This window comes from Bos indicus, chromosome 22 (assembly GCF_029378745.1).
Source record: "Bos indicus isolate NIAB-ARS_2022 breed Sahiwal x Tharparkar chromosome 22, NIAB-ARS_B.indTharparkar_mat_pri_1.0, whole genome shotgun sequence".
Classification (NCBI taxonomy): Eukaryota; Metazoa; Chordata; class Mammalia; order Artiodactyla; family Bovidae; genus Bos; species Bos indicus.
The window spans coordinates 38,122,247-38,135,674 of NC_091781.1; the positions used below are offsets into that span (position 1 = coordinate 38,122,247).

General features: G+C 39.8%; 1 long non-coding RNA gene across 1 annotated transcript in view; it reads left to right on the plus strand.

Moving 5' to 3' along the window:
• The window catches only part of LOC139178699 (uncharacterized), a 145,320-nt gene extending 140,851 nt beyond the window's left edge, over nucleotides 1-4,469 (plus strand). The window contains exon 3 of the long non-coding RNA XR_011563185.1: nucleotides 4,387-4,469. This is a non-coding gene — a long non-coding RNA (uncharacterized lncRNA). The remainder of the gene's footprint in view (nucleotides 1-4,386) is intronic.
• Nucleotides 4,470-13,428: the final 8,959 nt, after the last annotated feature.

Below are 13,428 nucleotides of genomic sequence, written 5' to 3' on the forward strand. Positions count from 1 at the left end.
AGACATGACTGAGCAACTGAACTGAACTGAACTGAACTGAAGTAATCAATGGGAGCCTTTCTTCACTCAAGTTATTATTTTTTTATTATTCATTCCAATATATGTTGTGTCTCTAATTTTGATAGTCCTCTACATACTAGGGATATAGTGATTGAAAACAAGACCCCTGCTCCATGGAAAATAAAACAAAGCAAAGCATCTAAGCCATGGAGGTTACATGTTATCTTTCTTGTTGTATTAATTATCCTCCAAAAATGCCCTTATAGTAGTTTACCACTCGCCTTATCTGAGTTGTTTTCTTTAAGACTCTATTCCTTATATCCAAAAACGTGTAACAAAAACTAGCAGCCTGGTAGAATAGAGATGATGGGAATCTAGGGATGTGCCTCTGTTTCTAAAATGAGTCCTTTTGAAATTTTTTCAAATGCTCCATATCCTAATTAGCTCACATGGAAAATAAGCAAAGTACGTGAAAAATAAGTCATAGGGATTTTTTTGACCTCATTGGAAGAAAGATACTAGTTAGACTCAAGAAATTATAGTTATTTATCCATGTTGCTGTCAGTATTATTTCTACCATTCATGATTTAAAACTCTAAGCGGATTCTTTACCACTGTGCCAACTGGGAAGTACCTAAAGCATACACATTTAAGAAAATTTGTGAAGTATAATAACAGAAGCTCAGAGTCCAAAAATACTTTTCTTAATATTCTTGATTAAGAAGGCAGACCCCCAAGGGTTGAGACATCAGGAAAAAAAAAAAAAAGCTCAGATGAGGTATTAATAGAGAAGGTATTAATGAGGTATTAATAGAGAAATCTCATCCTTTTTGTACTAGAAAATTGTTATTCTCCTGTCCTAATTTTTGATGAGCTGATCAAAATCAGAAATTGTATTTCTGCCAGAAAATCAATCATTGAAAAACTGTGACTCAGATCTCAAGATCCAAAGAGAATTGTGCCTATTGTGACCTTTAGTTTTCTATTCCATTTCATTAACTTATGTCTGAAAAGGATGAATGAGAAATCAGCACCAAGTCTAGACTGAGTTCCAGCATCTGTCATAATTGTGGAAAATAATGTGCCTGACTGCTCTTGTTTTATAACCATGCATCATCAAAGCCCAGTAAATGGGCATGTCAGACACCAAGTTCACTAGACAGAGTTACTGATACTTCATGAGACCAAACAATACCCCATACTCAGAAGATCACAAAGTACCATTTCCCAGTGAAGATGAGCGTCAGACCTGGGATCGGGAGAACTCATGTGCTGCTTGGCTGCCCTTGGCTCTTCTTGCTGATGGACAAGCCATATTACCTGTGAAGGTAATATATATCCTTCTTTTGTAGGATATCCCTCCTTTGTAGGTTGAAGAATAATACCTACTAGTTGTGAGTTTCCGCAACAAAATGATAAGGTAATCATGTCTGGAAGATAGTAACTCTGCAGTGAGTATATATTGAATGACCTAAGACACAAATAGATTGGAAAGCACTATACAAAGGGAAAATATATGAACTAGCTGGGTAGTTTCCATAAAAAACTTCAAAAATAGTGCTAAATAACCTGTGTTTTAGCCATGGTATTAATTTCTTGTTGGGCTTTATACAAATTCCCTAACAGCTATGCCTCAGTTTCCTATATGAGTAACAGATGAAAATGACAGACTGCAGTCTCGCACGTACACACACAGACACACACACACACACACAATGTACTCACACAAATGCAAAATTTCTTTTAAAATTCCTGTGTTCAGTCATTCACCCAACCATTCAACAGATACTTTATAAACTTCTACTGCCTGCCCACCACTGTGCTAGAAGGACAGAGCAAACAACAAGACCCGAAGTTTCTCCTCTTGGAGTTTACTTTGAGATATATTTGAACAAATGAGTCGAACACCATGTAATGCCTGGTGACAGGGAAAGTATGTGGGTTGTGTGTGATTGCACTGGGAGCCCTTGCCTTACTTACATATTTCACTCAGAAAATCTCTTGAACCCTAACATTTCAGTGCTCTGGCTTTTCTAGGTAAGAGTCAGTAGCATCATCAAAGGCTAGCAGTCTCCTTGAGTGCAGCTGTCTGCTGGGACTGAGAGTCACAAGTGACATCTCTCACCGCAGATGACACTGCCTGTCAGAAACAATTGCATCCTTAAGAAAGGATGAAGAAGAAAGGGGGAAGAAAATTCCCCCTCGTGCTCTTACATGAGTGCACCAGGTGTCACTGTTATGTAAGAGGGGACTTTTCTAATCAGCAGCTACTGCAGACCTCCAAACAGCCTGGAAAGCAGCAGACCTATCCATCAGATGGCTGGCAAGCCTCCCTTCTGGAAGAATGTATATTCTGCCTCAGGGAGGGAATGAGTCCTATTTGTACCCAGCAGTGCACAGATCTTTCTAAAGAAAAGGTATATGTGTAGTATCTTACTGTTTGTCTGCCCATAATTCATCAATCCCCATCTTTAGTTAAATATTCAGACTGTTTTGAGGAAATCACTCACCCCTATACTGACCTGACATGATTTGTGGGGGAGCTGGGCAAAGACCTAGCTCTAGAGTAACATATTCTTTTAAACAAAGTGATAGCTAGAGAAATGGGGCCTAGAAATAACATAGACCTAGAAATAACCTAGCCTAGAAATAACCTAGGCCAAATCAATATCTTCAGTAAAATCTCACCCCTGTACTTTGCTTTAAAAAAAAAAAAAAAAAAGAAATAAGGCATTCAAGTCCCAAACTTGAAATGGATATAAGACTGAACTTACTTGTAGCCATCTTCACTTTAAGCCTTGATGTCCTCTTCAGTAAAATAAGTATAATCATAGGGCCTATCACTTATGGCTGTTGGGAAAATTAAATGACATAATATAGGTAAAGAGCTTAGGAACAGAAGGAAAAAAAGGTTTAATTAGCTTTAGCCATCATTGAAATATACAAATTATGCTTAAAACCTTGAAGGAGCCCCCATTCATCAGAGTCCTATATTTCACTGCATTTGAACCTTTTAGAAGAGACAGGAGGGCTCTAAGAACTGACTGCCATGGCCCATTGGGTGTGAAACTAAAACCCTTTTCTCCATTCTGAGTTCACTCTGTTTCTCTGCACTGGAGTAGATCACCAGCAGGAACTCCTTTATAGCCAGGGAAAGGCTAGACTCCTCCAGTAGTGGAAGGCTTTCAGTGTATGAAATACCAACACATGATTCTAAACAATGGTGGTGTACCTATGAGTATATATGATTCTTCACTTTAACAATTCGGTTTACTTCAGGCAATGTGGTCCAGTCACGCAAGGCTGACAGGTAAGCCTCTTTTCATTTTGTAGCTGCTGCTGCTGCTACTGCTGCTAAGTAGCTTCAGTCATGTCTGACTCTGTGTGACCCCATAGATGGCAGCCCATCAGGCTCCCCCATCCCTGGGATTCTCCAGGCAAGAATACTGGAGAGGGTTGCTATTTCCTTCTCCAATGCGTGAAAGTGAAAAGTGAAAGTGAAGTCGCTCAGTCCTGTCCGACTCGTAGTGACCCCATGGACTGCAGCCCACCAGGCTCCTCTGTCCATGGGATTTTTCAGGCAAGAGTACTAGAGTGGGGTGCCATTGTCTTCTCTGCATTTTGTTGCTATACCGCTCTAACTATGTGGTAACCTTATTGTCATGTAATTTTAAGTGACCCTCAGGCTTCACTTCTCCTATCCCATGCTGGGTCCATATCACCAGAAATGGAATTGATGTATAAAGGAAAAAATATTGCAATATCACGAATCAACCACTTACTAGCTGAATGCACTGGATTTCCCAGGTGGTTAAGTGGTAAAGAATCCACCTGCTAAAACAGGAGGTGCAAGAGACATGGGTTCAATTCCTGGGTCAGGAAGGTCCCCTGGAGTAGAAAATGGCAATACTCTAATATTCCTGCCGGGAGCATTCCATGGACAGAGGAACCTGGTGGGCTATAGTCTATGGGATTTCAAAGAGTCAGACATGGCTGAGCAGCTGAGCACACACAGACACAGATTGCCATACCTCAGTTTTTCCTTTTTTCTTTTAAAATATGCTTTGTGACATTTAATATATACCACAAGACAGAAAACACAGTACAAAGAAAATTATGTACTTATTCCCCAGTGCATGCATGCTAAGTCACTTCAAATAAAACATTACTAATGTACTTGAAGGCTCTGTTCATATCACTTTTAAAAGTGGGTCTACTTGAATTACAGAGGAACAGAAGGCATATTATGGTGGGAATTTCATCCATTTCCTTATAATAACATAATCCATAGAGAGTACCTCTTAATATGAAGGCAGAAAGGATTTTGTCTACCACTTCTGAGGCAGAAGGCTTCCTGGCTCTACAAGCTATACCCCTCTTTTCCAGATCTCCCTCTCTTCAACGAGACTTAAGAAACTCTCTGAGCCTCCTTCTCCCTGGATTATGGAAACTTCAGCCTGAAACCCTGCAGCGTGAGTATTGATCTGATGGCAATTTCTCCAGCTACAGCAGATCCTGGTGGGACCTGGCTGAAAATGACAAATCATCCAACAATAGAACTGAACTTAGAATTTAGGTACCATTCAGGTCTGAGCTTCTAGCCGTAAACACCCTATGTTCCCTTTGGACTTTTCAAAAAGCACAGTGTGTCAGCTACTTCTACAGAAACCACTTTGACCTAGGAGATTAATGTGAAAAAGCATATTTTAGGGCTGGATTAGACGTGATCCCTACCTCTGGCTTTCAGGAATGAATATCAGTCTTTAGGTATTGAAGTTGTCTGACAATTCTTTAGTCACACTCGGGCTTTCATCTCAGCCAAAGCGTAAGAAATAAGTACGAGTACTTAAATGGATAAAGCTGTAGTTATAGTCAAGATACCACTGGGCTCTATGGTCTTTAGGTCTGGAGAGTGATAGTTTACTGATAACCCACTAAAAAAATTTTACTCAGTGCTATCTGATACATCAATAGAAATGGTAAACTTAGTTAATCTCTTTTTTAAACTACAATTTTCAGTTTGTTCAGTTGGCATTTGATAGTGTACAATAACATCTATGAAACCACTTTATAAATTCAACTTCCCCCTCCCCAAGCAAGGACTCCTTATTATTATCAAAAACAGTTTTAATTCACTTCTGTGTGGCAAATCATCTTGGATCTTTCAGTGCAAATGTCCCATGACCAAAAGAGAGGAGGAAGGCAGTATGATTTTTGAGCCCTGGGGAAGCCAATGAAGCAGAAATCTATCTTCTTGAATATACATATCCATAAAGGCAACCTCAAATACGATTGTTAAGTGAGCCTATGCCTTACCAAGAGTCCCTAAAGGCAACATACTCTGCTAAAAGGGATGTAAACCACATGATGATTTGCCTACTAATTAGTTTATTTGTGATAAATAATCAGTTGTATGTAAAGGGGCTTAAGATGATGGTACCTTGTTAGCATCTAACCTCTTCAATTTTACACTTGTTTATTTAACACCCAAGGTGTCGCTGTCAGAATGCTAGGCACTGCTAGGAATGTAATTATTAAAAAGACACATTCCTCAAAGTTAAATAAACTATGTTCTAACACAATTTACCCTTGAACAACATGGGGTTGAACTGTATGAATACACTTGTATGTGAATTTTTTTCAGTAAATATGTGCAATAGTACTACATGACCCATGGTTAGTTGAACCTGAGGATGCACAATTGCCACATGGAAGGCTGACTATAAAGTCATATGTAAATTTTTGACTGCAGGAAGGATCTACACCCCAAACCTTGGATTTGTTCAAGGGTTACATCCAAAATCAAGAACACAAATGACTGTATTCAGACAGAGATGTCCTGAAGGCTATTAGGGATTCAAAGGATAAGGAGATAGATTATGCAGTTGAGGACTTAAAAAACAACTTAATTGGGTGCGTTTATATGACACAGACCCTGGAGGTTGGGAAAGATCTTGACAGGTGATGATGAAAGAGAAAAATATTACAAACAGAACAAACACGAGCAAGATAGAGGTTTGAGGTGTGGGATACTGTTAGGAAAAAAGCAAGTCGTCCATTTTAATTACATCACAGATACCCACTGGGAAAAACAATAAAATGATGACAATGTCAAGAAAACAACAGTAATCACATGATAGTGACCATGAGCCCAGTAGCTAACATCTATTGAGCTGGGCATTGTTCTTTCTATTTAATAATCTTAGACTAGGTGAGGAAATAAGCCCATTTATACAGATTATATATTATATCCACATAAAACACATTTATGTAGATATAATCGTCCCTTGTTGGACTTTCCTGGTGTCTCAGTGGTAAAGAATCCTGATACAAAGCAGGAGACACTGGAGAGGCAAGGTTGATCCCTGAGTCAGGAAGATCCATGGAGAAGGAAATGGCAACCCACTCCAGTATTCTTGCCTGGGAAATCCCATGGACAGAGCAGTCTCTGGCAGGCTACAGTCCATGGGGTCACAAAGAGTTGGAAATGACTGAACACACACACACACACACACACACACACACACACACAATTGTTCCTTGTTATCCATGGAGGGATTGTTTCCAGGACCCCCAAGGACACCAAAATCCATGGATGCTCAAGTCCCTTATATAAAATGGTGTACTATTTGCATAAAACCTATGCACATCCTTTCCTATAATGTAAGTCATCCCTATATTACTTATAATACTCAATACAATGTAAACACTATGTGTATAGCTCCTGGGGCATCACAAATTCAAATTTGGCTTTTTGGAAACTTCTATAATTAGAAAATATATATATATATATATGTGTGTGTGTGTGTGTGTATGTATATGTATTTATCATCTGTGGTTGGTTGCATCCCTGGATGCAGAACTCACAGATAGGAAAGGCCAACTGGACCTTCTTTACTGGTGTCAGTTTTTTACTATGAATTCATTAGATCTTGTTGGTTCATAAACTGAATCCTCTCATTAAGGGTGATGAGAGACTGAGGAATGAGGCAGGCCACTCTAGGTTGGTAGGTGGCCGGTCTTAGCAGACAAGAAACTTACTTACGAGGCTTGTCTTGGGTATCACAAAGGATCTTAGGATTTCTGTGGATTTTGGGATCTCTATCAGAGGGTGCAAAAGTAGCTCTGAGATCTTTAACTTAATAGGAGGGAATCTGAATTCATAGAGCAGGTTAACTGCATCCTTTCACATTCTTAAAATTCTGAGTTATCTGTATAGGAGATGCAAACATTAGAGGAGAAGGGAAAATGGTCACAGATAATTGAAATGGAGTCTGAGAACTGGGAAGGATCTTGAAGGATAATGGTTCAGCTGAAAGAGTTTAAGCATGGGGAGAAACCTGGAAAATACAGCAGATAAACCATGGAAGGACCTGAGGATGCTCATTGGTTTAAATCTATTATTTTATTTATTTATTTATTTTTATTTACCATAACTGGATAAACTAAAAACCATTATACTGATCTTACAGATAGAGAAACTAAAACTCATAACTTGTAACTTTCCAAAGGTCCCTCAACAAAAGGAAGTTGGAGCTTGCTTACAAGGCAAGCATGTGGAAATGGCAGAGAGGTCAATTTCACTTAAGCAGAGGGAAGGACAAGTAGTCACAGGAAGTAGGAAATGGGCCTTTACTGTATGTAGTGAGCTCTGCACCTTTGGTGGCAAGCAAGTTCAGCTCAGATTCCTATTAGGCAATGATTCAGAGGAGAAGACTCTGTCACACTGTTGGTGGTCACACCATTAGAACATACAGTTCCTTACAACCCTGAGAATTCTGTCATCTGGCCTTTCTGTGTCCAGAGTAAAGTTAGGTCTTCTCCTAACATTCAGATAAAAGAGTTCTTTCAGAACTTCCCTTAGGGGCCTGAAAGTCTAAGAATTGACAAAAGAACGTTTTCCACATATTTCTCCTTTATCCCCACTACCATAATGTTCTTTTTCTTTTCATTCTTATTTTCCCTTGTCCAAATTGCCTTCTTCCATATCTGCTTCCTTTCCCCACATAGCCCGCCCTCCCTACACTGTGCTTATGCTCTATAGGAGACCCAGCCTACGATGATTTTATTTTTCTCTTTTCAATGCCCTTTTTAGGTTCTTCCAGTCGATACATAGTGCCGAGGATGCAGGAGACAGCCTACAATGGGAGAAATAACGTCATCGAATACTGTTAGAACAGTGCTCAGAACTCCTTTATTCATAGAGCTCAAAGCCAAGTTCCGCTACTTTCTCCCAGCCAGTGTTCCAGAAGCCATTCTTGCAATATTAGAGCAGGAATAGTGATCAAGGCCTGCTGTGATCTTACAGTTTAAAAAAGACAAAGGGGTAACTGGACCCAAGAACGAAGTACAGTAACACACAACTTTCCCTCAGACCTTTTCTACAGAAACAAGAGCTCAGGATGGTCCTTATTCCATCCACCCATTCACTCATTTCTTCACCAAGTGTCAACTGACCATCTGTCAATTATCTAACAGATTCCACACCAAAAGAATCAAGTAAGACTCGGAAGAACAAAGCTGACTCAGAGGGGTTGCAGGAGGGAAATAGCCTCTAACAATAAATTCAAAGATAAATGTCATAGAAAAAATCATGGTAGAAAAGCTGACATTTGCAGCCACTGTCTGTTAGCCATAACAGACATAGTAACATGATAGATGTCATAACTTGGATTCATTCAGTCCTTCCAGTTCTGCAAGGAAGATGTTCTGAATCCCTGTTTATAGGCAAGTTATATGAGATACAAAGAGAATGAAAGATAAAAGAAGACAAAACACCCATAAGGTCGCATAACCTGGAAATGGAGGGGCCTGGATTGGAATCTGTCTCTAAATTCTATGCTCTTGGCATGAGAGGTGCGGTGAAGTGGAAGAAGATGATGTCAATGCTTCAGGGAAATTTATTTTGTTTTCATCATTTTTGAGAGGTAAATTCCAACAATAATTCCCCCTGTTTGATGCCTTGAGGAAGCAGAAATGCAAGATGAGAAACAAGTGCAGGATGGAGGGGCAAAGAAAAAGATCAGAGAACAGGAGCCATTCCTGATTCCCTTTTCCCACGGCCCCTCCATCATATGCAGGGCTGCAGGTATTCGCAACGCCATGCTCATGACCTCTCTGCTTGTTACGTCTTGTTTCTCTTGCTTGACTATTTTTCCTAGACCTATAGGGAGGCGAATTCCGATTGAAGCTCTGATTTTCATCAAATCCATATTTAAACTGTTTCTGATTGTTTTAGTTCAGAGTGGCACTTTTCTGAACCACAATTCTAATAGGTCCTACTAAATCCTACCATTGGAATAATCTTGAACTTATACACAAACACAGCTTGTCTAACAACCCAAAAGAAAACCCCTGACATTAGAGACCTTGGTTTCTATGTCTTGATTTGCTGTGTTCTAGCACTCCTGGGTGCAGAGATTTAAAAAACAAACAAACAAAAACCTTCCCTGAAAGATACAATTGAGAACAGTTTGGAAAAAACTGATACAATATGAGAGGAAGCCATGTGGCAGCTCAATATATTTGGCCAAGATGTAACATTCTTTTCTTCTTCTTTTTTTTTATATGAAGTGTAGTTGATTTACAATGCTGTGTTAATTACTGCTATTCAGCAAAGAGATTCAGTTATATGCATATAACTTTTAAAATATTCTTTTCCATTATGGTTTATCATAGGATATTTAGTATAGTTCTCTGTGGGGTAGGACAGTACTCCCACAGTGGGACCTTGTCTATCCATTCTACATGTATCAGCTTCCAAGATGTAGCATTCCTAGGGGATAGTTTTCAGGTGTGGTCAATGAAATCCATCTGCAGGAGGCACTGGATAGGACTGGTGGGATCTCCAATATAGAGGGTTGATGATGGCAGGAACAGGAAACAATCCAAGTCTTGTTGATGTCAGCACTGAGCTCTGTCAGATCCAGCCTATTAAGCTATAATGGAGACTGAAGCCCCAGCCAAGGGAGAGACTGCAGAGAGAATGAGGAGAGGCCAGTTCCTAGCTGATCAGCATTTCTCCCTAGGGGTTTCAGTTTTGTTTCTTGATAATTCAAAGAATTCAGAACTTGGAGGAGTTTGTTTGGGAGTTGGGAATAAAATACCAATGGCCTGGTCCAGCAGAAAGTGTGGAATTGGAGAACAGTTCTCTTGTACGAAAAGAATATTTTGTTCCATTTTTGGGTGCTAACCCAATGAAACAGCTACTGATTCAAGACATTTTCAGCTGAATTTGCATTATTAATGTTCTCTCTATATCTTAAGTTTTAGATAATCAGCAAAACAATAAAGCAAGCCCCAATTTATGGCCTCTGCCAGTCTCTGTGGGCTACATACTCTCTCTCACCTTGTCCTCTTTCAAGCTATCAACATGGCGTCCTGAAGGTGGAGTCAGTAAGACGGAACACCTTACATAACCCATAGGGTCTACTGAGGTCATGTGGTAATTAGGAAACAAAGTTTTTGAGTACTTACTGCTTTTGTTTTTAGTTCAATTTAAAGTTTGTATAATTAAAATTTTAATAAAGGCTGTGTTTAACAACCAGCTTAAAAAGCTCCTCGAAATTTAACAATCAGCTCGCAGAAGCAAGTGCAGGCCAATTCCAGAACAGTGACTATTCCCTCTTGCACTAGTAACTTTCTCATTATATGGAGAATTCTCATTATATACTTAGTAAAATCTAATATTCCAGCATTTCTTTTTCGCTTTATTGTCTGTTTCCCAAACATCTATAGAACAGATCTCCACAAGGGATGCAGCCTTGATGTGTTTCACTGGATTGTATCCCCAGCGCCTGAAACAGCCAGTTGCTACGGTACGGTGTTCAATAATTATCTACCAGAAAGGGAAACTGGCATTAGAAAGAAAGCTTCAGAGCCATCAAAGGAATGATAATGTCCTGCTTTCTTAAGGTAGATGTGTAAATAGAAGGGTGTATATATATATATATATATATATATATATATGGAGAGAGAGAAAGAGAGGGAGAGAAATACATCCACACAATATAAATATACTTTGAAAAACCTTTAATTTTGAGGTAATTTTGAGATAATTCATATTGTTGCATAAAATAATACAGAGATCCCATATAGTCTTTCCCCAAGTTTCCCCCAATAGTTACATCTTATGTACATACCACAACCATGAAATTGATATTAGTACAATCTATAGGTTTGATCTGCCAGTTTTACATATACTTATTTGAATGTGTGTGGGGCTTCCCAGGTGGCACAGTGGTAAAGAATCCACCTGCCAAGCAGGAGACACCGGTTCAATCCCTGGGTCAAAAAGATCCCCTGGAGAAGGAAATGGCAACCCAGTCCAGTATTCATGCCTGGGAAGTCCCATAAACAGAGGAGCCTGGCGGGCTCCAGACCATGGGGGTCACAAAAGAGTCAGACGTGAATTAGCGACTAAACAACAAATTTGGGTGTGTGTATAGTTACTTTTATGCAATCCTTTCATAAGTGTAGATTCATAAGATTAGTACCACAGTCAAGATACAGAACAGTGCCATCATAAAGTTCCCTCATGCTGTTTTTATAACCATAACCACCTCCTTCCCTTCTCCTCTTCCTAATCCCTGGCAATCACTAGTATGTTCTCCATCTCTATAATTTTTTCATTTCAAGAATGTCATTTCAATATTTCTAGAACAAATAGACTACCCATTATTTCACCAGCAAAAATGTCTTTATTCGAGATAAACACAAAATTGCAGTCTGAGGTCTGTAATCATGAGCCATATGGAACTCCACCCCGACCTCTTTCAAACCCACCCAGGAGAGAACTCTTTTTTAAAAATTGGAAAGGAAGTTGGGAGGGGGACAGAAAGCAAAGTGTTCATTGGAGGAATGAAGAGTTTGAAGTAGAATGGCTTCTCAGTGGCTAAGTTGCGGCAGTCTGTCATGGGGTAAGCTCTTGCCAGGCAAGAAGAGGAAGTCTTCCTTCTTGCTGTGGTGCATGAGAGCTTCACTTTCTGTCTTTTTGACTCTGTTTTAATTGAGGTTTCTTTTTATTAATTTCTTTGTGTCTGCTCAGTTGCTCAGTCATATCTGACTCTTTGCAACACCATGGACTTTGTGAACCAGGGACTTTGTGACCTCAATGAATGGAGAATCTCAAAAGGCCTTCTGGTCCTCCGTTTTGTGGGGTGTTTCGGTTTGTTTTTTTTTTTCTTTCTCTTGTTGTTTCCTCACTCAGTCATGTCCTACTCTTTGCGACCCCATAGACTGCAGCATGCCAGGCTTCCCTGTCCTTCACCATCTCCCATAGCTTGCTCAAACTCACATCCACTGAGTCAGTGATGCCACCTAACCATCTTATCCTCTGTCATCCCCTTCTCCTCCTGCCTTCAATCTCTCCTAGCATCAGAGTCTTTTGTAATGAGTGGGCCCTTCTCATCAGGTAGTCAAAATATTGGAGCTTCAGCTTCAGCATCAGTCCTTTTCAAGGTTGGTTTCATTTAGGATTGACTGGTTTGTTCTCCTTGCAGTCCAAGGGACTCTCAAGAGTCTTCTCTAGTCTTTTTCAAAAATTCTACAGAAAAATGGCTTTCTTTGATCCCTTAGTTTTTGAATTGCCTCAGTACCATTTTTTTGCTCCAAGTACATCCTGAGAAAGAACAGCGAGCAGGAGACAGAAAGAAGAAACCTTAACCAGGTTGTTTAGAAAAACATCTCAGCCTTTTAGAGAGGGAGGGGTGGCATCTTTGCTGAAAGTTCCCTTCTCAGCTCCCTTTAGGAGTGCTTATCCAGAGTTTTACTTATTGCTCAGCCCTCTGTTGGTCAAGAACAGACTAAGTCTAGCCAGACTGCCGACAGCAGAGATTTGTGTTTTGTTTTTTCCCCCTTAACCACCTTTGAACTTCCTGGGTAGCACAGCTGTAGCTGTAATTGTGGCCAAACCCAGTCATTGCAGGCAGAGATGAATGCACCAGGCCACAGGCTCCATGATTCAGTCAGTACAGGATGCAAGCCACGGAACAAGAAGGCTTACCTTCCTTGAACTTTCTTGGTCAGAATTCTGTCTTTCTAAGTCATACACTCTTTTAGCAACACCAGTATTTTTGTCTGGTTTATAAATGAAAAAGTGAAGTCACAAAAAGGGGAAGAAATTTATCCAGGGTCACTATAGATGAAAGTGATAAATCATTTAAAGTACCAATGAATTAATACAGGGAGTTTAATACCTGAGAATGTGAGCCAGGAAATGGAAGAAGCATCTGACCTAGTACCTTTATTTTAAAGATGAGGTAACTTCAGTCTGGATAGGTAAGAGTATTATCCAAAACTGGAACCCCTAGTCTCTGAAAAGTCAACACACTTTTTTCCCTAAACTCAGAAGTCAAGCCCCAAGGTCTAGGCTCATCATCAAAAACCCAGATGGCCTTAGTTAAACACCACTGGCCACCTCAAATTACA